General features: G+C 37.6%; 1 non-coding gene across 1 annotated transcript; it reads right to left on the bottom strand.

The window, feature by feature from the left end:
- Nucleotides 1–4,449: 4,449 nt before the first annotated feature.
- LOC120577845 (small nucleolar RNA R71) lies at nucleotides 4,450–4,556 on the bottom strand. Its single transcript, XR_005643809.1, has one exon. It is a non-coding gene; the product is annotated as a small nucleolar RNA R71 (small nucleolar RNA).
- Nucleotides 4,557–10,197: the final 5,641 nt, after the last annotated feature.

Below are 10,197 nucleotides of genomic sequence, written 5' to 3'. Positions count from 1 at the left end.
ATTGTTGAATTATGGTATGTTGTTGTTGAATTGTAGTAAGAATTATGTTCAATTGATGTTGTTGTTGCTAAGTGATGTTGTTGTTAATGATTCATGGCTTGGGTGTTCATAATTCATGATTTATTGGTGAGAAATGAGTTGTTGTTGGTGGTTTTGTAAAATGGGTTGATAATGAAGAAGTTTGATTTTGATGATGTTGAATGAGTTAAGGAAGTTGTTAGAATGATTTAAGATGATATGATTTTCTGTTTTAATCACTTGGTTTTGGAGAGAAATCGTTTTGGGAAGAAAATCGGTTTTTGAGTTAAAGTTGTTTTTAAGAGCTTTTGCAAAATAAATCATTTTGGGATGAGTTTGATTAAGTTGTTTTAATGTTTAAATGTCAAGTTTCCAAGTGTGGTTTGTATGGTCAAAGTGTTAGCAATGCATTGGCGAAAACGGAACTAAAATCGGATTTGAAAACAAGATTTTATGCGCAAAAACGTAAAAAAATGTATTTTGCTGTACTGGTGAGGTGAGACGACCGTGTCAGTTCTGCAGAATCCCGAAACCTCGTTTTTTCGTGTTTTTGTGTACTTTTAAGCATGCCAATGGATTCCAAACACCTCACCTTATTCAATCAATTTATAATTAAGCTTCTAAGAGTATCATAGCTTGATCCTAACTTGGTTTTGTTTTGAAAATGAATTGGTTTTGCAATATGGAAGAAATGATATGAACTTGTCGTAACTTGGTAATTTTTATGATTTTGTCGAAATGAACTTTTGTGAACTAAATAGGATTACAAGTTGGGTATACAGTTCATATAGACTTAGGCAAGATTTGTAATGTTGGTTAAATGTCTTAATCATGTCAAACTTGAATTTCGAGTGGGAATGTGAAAAATATGCACTTGGGTTTTCTCATACGAACTTAAGCTATTCTTTGAACTAATATCTAATAGTTTGTAAGTGGCTTAAGCTCATGACTACATGATTGATTAAGATTAATTTGTGCGTTTTCAAACTTGAATAAGTTACTTTATTTTGAGAATTATCAATGTTGGCTGTTTGCCACATGATTTGGATATTTGTCGGAAATGATTCTTTTAAGTCAATTGTCTTATGATCTTTCGTGACTAGCCTATATGACTAAGTGGAGATTTGTGATTGAATGGTTACATGTTGGATATGATGTTTAACATAGATATTGTATTTTCTCTTACTTAAATTGTGAGAAATGCTTGAAATTGTAAAACTATATGAGGTAGTTGATGTTGAATGATATTGTTGATTATTGATGATCATGTTGATGATGTGATAGTGAATCTTATTTGAATTATGACTTGATCGTGTATGGACGTGATTTCTTGATAATGCAATTGTTGTGGATATGATCAATATATTTGGAAGTTGTCCTCTATATTGTGGTGAAAATTGTGAGTTGATGTCGCATTATCGAGTCTTTGCTACATGTCCATGCATCATAGTCGTGTTGAGATTTATATGATGTTTTTGTTGCATGATTGGGCTTCGGCCTTGCAGAGATCATTTAGTGATCTAGTTTGTGGGCTTTGACCCTACAAAGATCCATTAGTAATCTAGATTGTGGGCTTTGGCCTTGCAGATACCTTTGATGGTCTAGATATAGGTGACGACCTTGAAGTGAAATGGTACCACATGCTGATGAGTTAAAACCGCAACTGCACGGCCTTACCGAAGTAGTAATGAAAAGAGTATCGTTCCGACAGGGAGTTGTTTAATTCAATTAACTTTAGTTGGTAATTAGAAGAGAATTAAGAATGTAAGATTGTTGTTTTCAAATGATTGAAAGAGAAAATAATAATAAAAGAGAGCCTTGGGATCGTTGGTCTGTCATAGGCGACAAAATCATTCACAAGCCAAGCCATTAAACCTAAACCTTATTTTAGACCTAGTTTCTAAAGACGAGTTTCTTCTCTTAAGCGTATCCCATCTCCTATCGGTCTCAGTGAGTGTGTTCCTCTAGCAAGCACGCCTATTTTCATGGTTGATTACTATTAGAAACCTTGAAGATCGAAACTCTATAAGTCTCAAGGTTCACTAGACTATTTTCATGTTTTGCAATCCTTGTCTGAACTCACTTGATCGAATATTAAAGCTCCACTTTCGTTTTATGAATTAACATTTGGAATGATGGATTAACGATTATCAAACCCTCCACTTTCGTTTCCACAGTTTGATAATATTTAATCCATGTTAAAACGGTGAATTTAAAAGAGTAACTAGGGTTATATAATATTAAGGTTTAAGGCTTGACTTGATTAGGATTATGTCATTAGACTTATTCAACAATCCCAAGACATAAAAAGTCTACTCACTCATGGTCATCGTAGACATGGAGAAGAAGAGATAAAACATAAAAGTAAATGACAAGAAAGTAAAAGAAAAGAACTTTTATTAGAAAGACAATTGTCACTATTAAATTCCAAAAAAGATGAATATTGTGATGTCTAGCTACTCTATTTATAGTTTACATTCGACTTAAAATCTAAGCAATCACTAGAATATTCCACAAGTAAACTAAAACAGAGTAGCTTAAAATCTAAGCAAAAGCAGCAAAAGTAGTTCTGGAGGGTGGCACGGCCGTGCCAAGATTAGCACGGGCCGTGCCAAGTATAATGATGAGTCATTTATTGACTATTTTAATATGCTTTTTAGTGTAGTTTTATTTAGATTTTATTTTATTTTATATTAGTATTATTTCCTTTTTAGGATAGTTTACTTTAAATTGCATTTTATTTTATTTCAGGAATGAATATTGGATGGATTGAGTCTTGAAGCAAAAGCAAGGGACTTGGAGCCGATTGGATGCGAAAATATGAAGATTGAGAGACAAAAATATGTCTCCCCCAAGTCAGAAGCCTGGCACGGCCCTTGCTAGACTTGGCACGGCCGTGCAACCCTCCAGAGTCACTTTTGCTGCTTTTGTTTAGATTTTAAGCTACTCTATTTTTAGCCCGAATGTAATAGCTTAGATTTTAAGTCGAATAAATGCTATAAATAGAGTAGCCTTCCATCACAAATAATCATCTTTACTTGGAATACAATAAGTGACAATTGCTTTTCTAATTAAAGTTCTTTTCTTTTCCTTTATTTTCTTGTCATTTACTTTCATGCTTTATCTCTTCTCTCCCATGTCTACGATGAACATGAGTGAGTAGACTTTTCCTTGTCTTGGGATTGTTGGATAAGTCTAAATGAAATAATCCTAATCAAACCAAGCTCTAAGCCTTAATCTTATGTAACCCTAATTTCTTATCTGAATTCACCGTCTTAACATGGATCAACCATTATCAAACTGTGGAAACGAAAGTGGACGGTTTGATAATTGTTTATCCATTATTCCAAATATTAATTCATAAAACGAAAGTGGAGTTTTGATATTCGAACAAGTGAATTCGGACAAGGGTTGCAAAGTCAGCGAAATAGGCTTTGCAATCTCTGAGACACATAGTTTCGATCTTCAAGGGAACTAATAACAATCAAGTCAGCGAAATAGGCTTGGTTGTTAGAGGAACCAAAATCTAATAGTAATCATGTCAGCGAAATAGGCTTGGTTGCTAGAGGAACATAAGAGAAACTGTCTTGAGAAATTAGGTCTAACATAGCATTATAAGCTTATAGTTTTGGTTTGAGAAGGACTTGTTATTTAGATGAAACCAACGATCCCAAGGCTCCTTTTATTATATTAATTTTCAACCGTTTGAAAACCCCCAACTTACATTTCTCTTCTCTCTTCTAATCATTTCTAAAGGTTTATTAAATTGAACTACTCCCTGTTGGAACGATACTCTTTTATACTACTTCGGTAAGACCCTGCACTTGCGGTTTTATCTCATCAAGTTTTTGGCGCCGCTGCCGGGGAGTAAACTAATTTGATTAACTCATTCTTTGTGATTAGAACTCTCTTCTCTTCCTCTTTTCTTCTACTTCTTTCTTCCGTTTTACCGCTAACTTCTTGGGTTCTCGGTTTCTTATGCGAAGAAGTAAAAGTCTCGGAGAATTTATTCCTGAGATCGAAAGGTTTTTGCATAATAAAAAGAGAGAGGCACAAAATAATACTGCTATGGCTGAACGCACTCTCAAAGAGTATGCTACTCCTTCAACGGAAGAGCCACAAGCTATTATCGTGTACCCAACGGTTGCGGGTAATAACTTCGAAATCAAGCCTACACTACTCAATTTGGTGCAGCAAAATCAGTTTTCTGGATCACCCACTGAGGATCCAGATCTCCATATTTCTTCCTTCCTAAGACTCAATGGCACCATAAAAGAGAACCAAGAAGCCGTAAGACTTCATCTCTTTCCCTTTTCCTTAAGGGATAGAGCTAGCGCTTGGTTCCATTCCCTAGAAGTTGGTTCCATCACTTCATGGGACGATATGAGGCGAGCATTCCTTGTGCGATTTTCCCCCCCATCTAAAACCGCTAAGCTTAGAGATCAAATCACACGTTTCAATCAAAAAGATGGGGAATCTCTCTATGAGGCGTGGGAGCGTTTCAAGGAAATGCTTAGACTTTGTCCCCACCATGGCCTAGAGAAGTGGCTTATAGTCCACACGTTTTATAATGGCATGTCATATACCACTAAGATGTCTATTGATGCAGCTGCAGGTGGAGCTCTAATGAACAAAAATTACACGGAGGCTTATGCCTTGATTGAAGACATGGCTCAGAATCACTACCAATGGACCAACGAGAGAGCCGTCATCACTCCTACTCCCTCTAAGAAAGAGACAGGTAGGTATATACGAAGTCTCTGAATATAACCACCTTGCTGCTAAGGTTGAGGCACTAACCCAAAAATTTGAAAAACTTAATGTTAATGCTGCCACACCTTCTTCTGCACCCCCTCCTTGTGAAATCTGTGGTATATCCGGTCATATCGGTGTTAATTGTCAGTTAGGTAGTGCTGCCAATATTGAGCAACTGAATTACGCTCAATATAACCAAGGAATGAGGCCAAATCAAAATTTTTACAAAAATCCTCAAGGTTCCTATGGACAAGCAGCACCACCTGGCTATACAAACAACCAGAGAGTGGCTCAGAAATCAAGTTTGGAGATTTTGTTGGAAAATTGCATAGCTAATCAAAATAAAAATCTTCAAGAACTGAAAAACCAAACGGGATTTCTGAACGACTCTCTTTCCAAACTCACTACCAAGGTTGATTCTATCGCCACACACACCAAAATGCTTGAGACCCAAATCTCCCAAGTGGCCCAACAAGTGGCCACCTCTTCTCAAACACCAGGAGTCTTTCCTAGTCAACCTGAAACAAACCCCAAAGCTCATGTCAATGCTATTTCTCTTGGGGGTAGTAAGTTAGAAGAGACCATCACTAAAGCCAAAAGAATTGAGGGAGAGAGTGCTAAGATCTTTGGTGAGAAAGATGAGAAACCGCTTGATAAGAACAAAAACCTTAACCTATTAAGGCTTACTAAGCTCAACTTGGAGGCTCAATACGCTAAATTCTTAAACATACTTAAAAGGATTTGCATTAAGATTCCCTTTGCTGAAGCTTTGTCTCGTATGCCTCTATACGCCAAGTTTTTAAAAGAAATTTTTTCAAAGAAAAAGGCTATAGATCACAAAGAGACAATAGCTTTAACTAGGGAGAGTAGTGCAATCGTCAAGAAGCAACCCCAAAAGCTTAGATATCCAGGTAGTTTTGCCATCCCTTGTGTTATAGGGAAAGAAACCGTTGACAAAGCCTTGTGCGACTTAGGAGTCAGTGTTAGTTTGTTGCCTCTATCCCTCTTTAAAAAGATGGGAATAGGAGAGCTGAAACCTACCGAGATGATATTAAAGTTAGCCGATCGTTCGGTTATCCCAATAGCTGGATACGTTGAAGACATCCCCGTTAAGATAGAAGGGATATACATCCCAACTGACTTTGTGGTTGTTGACATCGAGGAAGACCACGATTGCCCTATGATCCTAGGAAGACCTTTCCTCGCCACTGCAGGTGCTATAGTTGATGTTAAGAGTGGTATGATAGTTTTTCAAGTGAGTGATGACATGGTAGGATTTGAGTTCGAAAATGTTAAGGAAGGTCCCACCCTTTATTATTGCAATATAGTCAAAGAACATGATGTGAAAGAACGCTTTTTAGCGTCATCTACACAATACAACATCTTTGACACTTTCTAATGAACACTTTCTTTAACGTCAAGCTAATGACTATAAAGAAGCGCTTCGTGCGAGGCAACCCACGCATTTAACTGCTTTCGTTTTGTTTGTTTTTGTTGTTTTTAAGTTATTTTGTAGGTAATTATCCGAAGGTGATTCAAGAAAACGAGAAAAATTTTGAGGCCCCATGTCCAAAACCTTGGCACGGCTCGTGCCCACACTGGCACGGTCGTGCCAGACCTTGCCCATCCAAAACCAGCAGAAATTCCAGAATGTTGGCACAGCCCGTGCTAAGGTTGGCACGGCCGTGCCCGACCCAGGTAGGCTATTTGCTCGTTTTTCCCTCATCTTCTTCCTTCATTCTCAAACACAAACATCTCTCTACCTTCAACCTTCTCTCTAAAACCTCCATAACCATACAACCTCAAACCTCCACACCCACCCAAAATCTCACCAATTGCCAAAATTTCTCCACCCAATCAATCACAAACACCATTCCAATCATAACCCACCATTCAAAAACCAATTTCATCCATCCAAACAACATCACCCAAATTCGTAACCATCATAAACCTAACCCAAAAACCTAAAATTCTTCACCAATCTCCATAACCCAACCCCTAACGCTCACTTAAACCTTCACCACATCACTAAACCAACCTTTTCCACAAAAACAACCCTTACCCAAACCACCACCACACCAAAAGCAAGGTCAAGGCAATGGCTTCAAAGAGAAGTGGTAAAGAAGTTGCAAGCTCATCAGGGGGACCTCCCCCAAATAAGAAAGCGCAAGCCAAGAATCATGGCATCACCTTCAGGGACAACAAGCAAAGGGATAGGTACAAAATTCTAATCTCTAAACCTTTACATCCTTGCAGGTACCCTGATAACCATGACTTGAATAAGCTAGGTATTAAAGATAATGTGTTTAATCTGCTAGAAAGGTTAGGATGGGTTGATATGTTGAGACCTATGAGAGGGTATGAGAATTTCACCAATGAATTTTTAAGTTCTATTGTTTTTACGAAAGATAGGTTGAATTTTGATAACCCTAACCATAGAGTTTCTTTCCGGCTTTTGAATATTGTTTATGAGATGTCTCTTCAACACTTCTGTGATGAGATGGGCTTCGCAAATGCGGGGTTCATCCACGACTCTTGGGATCAAAATTTAAAACCGGTTGACTATCAACCCGCCGCCTTTTGGGAGCGAATTACAGGTCTTGACTAGTTTAACACACGTGCCAACAAAGCTAGCAACATTCACAACCCCGTACTTAGGTACCATCAAAGGGTTATGGCTTGCACCATTAGGAGAAGGACAGAACTAGGGAACACTAGGAACGATGAACTCTTCATGCTTTGGGCTATGCTGCACAACCACCCCGTTAACACCTGTTTTTACTTGCTTGACTACCTTTCCCTTATAGGAAATAGGTCCGATAGTAGGGGAGAAATAGTAGTTGGTGGTATCATAACATACATAGCTAGGCGGTTCGGCGTGAGTGAAGACCAAGGGATAAACAAGATTGAGGGTAACAATAGACTAAACATAGAAACCCTTATCTCTATGAATTTCATAAAACCTCGAATCCCCTTTGTTTATACACTCAAGCTCAATGTGCCCACTTTGATTTTATTGCCTAACCCATCTCGAACTAACACCGAGGTGGAAGCGAATTTGTTGTATGTTAATGATGACCCACAGGTGCACATAGAACAGCATAATGAAAAAGCAGAAGGTGCACACTTGCACCAAGAAGAGGAAGGTGCACAATTGCACCATGATGAGGAGCACCATGACCCTGATGAAGGTGAAACACATGAAGATGCAAGATGGGCATGGATGACTACCGAGGTCGAAAGAATAAGCACCGAGCAACAAAGGCAAGGTGTTGAACTAATGGGAATAAGGAACGATGTCCAAAGGGGCAACCGCATATCCGAAGAAAATAACCAAATGCTTCGGAACATGATGCACCACTTTCACCTCCAAGGTCCTCCATATGGACCTCAATGATAAAAATGTGAGCTTTCCTCTTCCTCTCTTCCCTTCTTTCTCTTTCCCCTCCTTCTTCTTCTTCTTCTTCTTCTTCTTCTTCTTCTTCTTCCTATCCTTCTCTTTTATTTTTCTTTTATCTTGAATCATTGAGGACAATGCTTCTCCTAAGTGTGGGGGGAGCCTAATAAAGTGTCTTTAGTCGTAGTGTTTCCAAACTCCCTTGAACTTTATTCTTTTGTTTTGTTTTATTGTAAAAGGCATGGTTAAGTAGCTAATTTTTATTGAAAAATATCATGACACAAAATTTTCATCGTCTCCTCTTATTTGGTTGATTCTTGTACATGAAATCAAAACTCTTGTGTTTTAAGTCTTCTTGATATACCCACATCTTGTTTTAAAGTGAATAAAATTCTCCAATGAGAAAAACACAAAAGTTGCTTCGCTTGAGTAAATGTATGAATAGGTATTTTAAGGAAACGCGTTTTAATCTTAGTGGTGCATTAACCTTTAAAGATTCTCAAAGTGCCAGTAGTATAAGTTAGTATAAGGGAGCTTATAAAAAGCCAAAAAGCCAAATAAATTCCAAGGTCTCATCATTGAATCTAGATTGGGGAAGGAGGTAGGCCCTCCGACTTCCTACGTGAAGATGATTGTTATCTTGAGGAAAAACTTTAAAAAGCATCATTGAATCTAGATTGGGGAAGGGGGTAGGCCCTCCGACTTCCTACGTGAAGATGATGTTTTAAGGGATACCATTGAATCTAGATTGGGGAAGGGGGTAGGCCCTCCGAATTCCTATGTGAAGATGTTGTTCCTTAAATAAAGAACTTAAATGTGCAAATGACAAAGAACAAAGATTCTCAAATACTCCCATCTTTCTTATATGAATTATAGAAGGAATCTTTCTTGGTTGGTTTAGTGCTAGGATTAGACCATGTTTCCTCATAATGCCTATCTTATACAGGAGCAAGAAAAGGGTTGGACTTCACACACACACTCACTTGAAACTTGATCGTTGGGTTGAATAAAAATTACAAGAAATGCTTGAGTTTGTGATTAGTGTACATTCGGGATTTAAGCCCTTGAGGAGACATGTACTTTAATTGAATTTTCATTTGATAAAATTGTTTGTGCTACTATGTTTATGCCTTTTGCTTGAGGGCAAGCAAATATTCAAGTGTGGGGGAGTTTGATGAGTCATTTATTGACTATTTTAATATGCTTTTTAGTCTAGTTTTATTTAGATTTTATTTTATTTTATATTAGTATTATTTCCTTTTTAGGATAGTTTACTTTAAATTGCATTTTATTTTATTTCAGGAATGAATATTGGATGGATTGAGTCTTGAAGCAAAAGAAAGGGACTTAGAGCCGATTGGATGCGAAAATATGAAGATTGAGAGACAAAAATATGTCTCCCCCAAGTCAGAAGCCTGGCACGGCCCGTGCTAGACTTGGCACGGCCGTGCCACCCTCCAGAGTCACTTTTGCTGCTTTTGCTTAGATTTTAAGCTACTCTATTTTTAGCCCGAATGTAATAGCTTAGATTTTAAGTCGAACAAATGCTATAAATAGAGTAGCCTTCCATCACAAATATTCATCTTTACTTGGAATGCAATAAGTGACAATTGCTTTTCTAATTAAAGTTCTTTTCTTTTCCTTTATTTTCTTGTCATTTACTTTCATGCTTTCTCTCTTCTCCCCATTTCTACGATGAACATGAGTGAGTAGACTTCTCCTTGTCTTGGGATTGTTGGATAAGTCTAAATAACATAATCCTAATCAAACCAAGCTCTAAGCCTTAATCTTATGTAACCCTAATTTCTTATCTGAATTCACCGTCTTAACATGGATCAACCATTATCAAACTCTGGAAACGAAAGTGGAGGGTTTGATAATTGTTTATCCATTATTCCAAATATCAATTCATAAAACGAAAGTGGAGCTTTGATCTTCGAACAAGTGAATTCAGACAAGGGTTGCAAAGTTAGCGAAATAGGCTTTGCAATCTCTGAGAGACATAGTTTCGATCTTCAAGGGAACTA

This window comes from Medicago truncatula, unplaced genomic scaffold (assembly GCF_003473485.1).
Source record: "Medicago truncatula cultivar Jemalong A17 unplaced genomic scaffold, MtrunA17r5.0-ANR MtrunA17Chr0c02, whole genome shotgun sequence".
NCBI lineage: Eukaryota > Viridiplantae > Streptophyta > Magnoliopsida > Fabales > Fabaceae > Medicago > Medicago truncatula.
The sequence above is the reverse complement of the archived record's forward strand: the minus strand, read 5'-3'. Positions and strand labels throughout refer to the sequence as shown.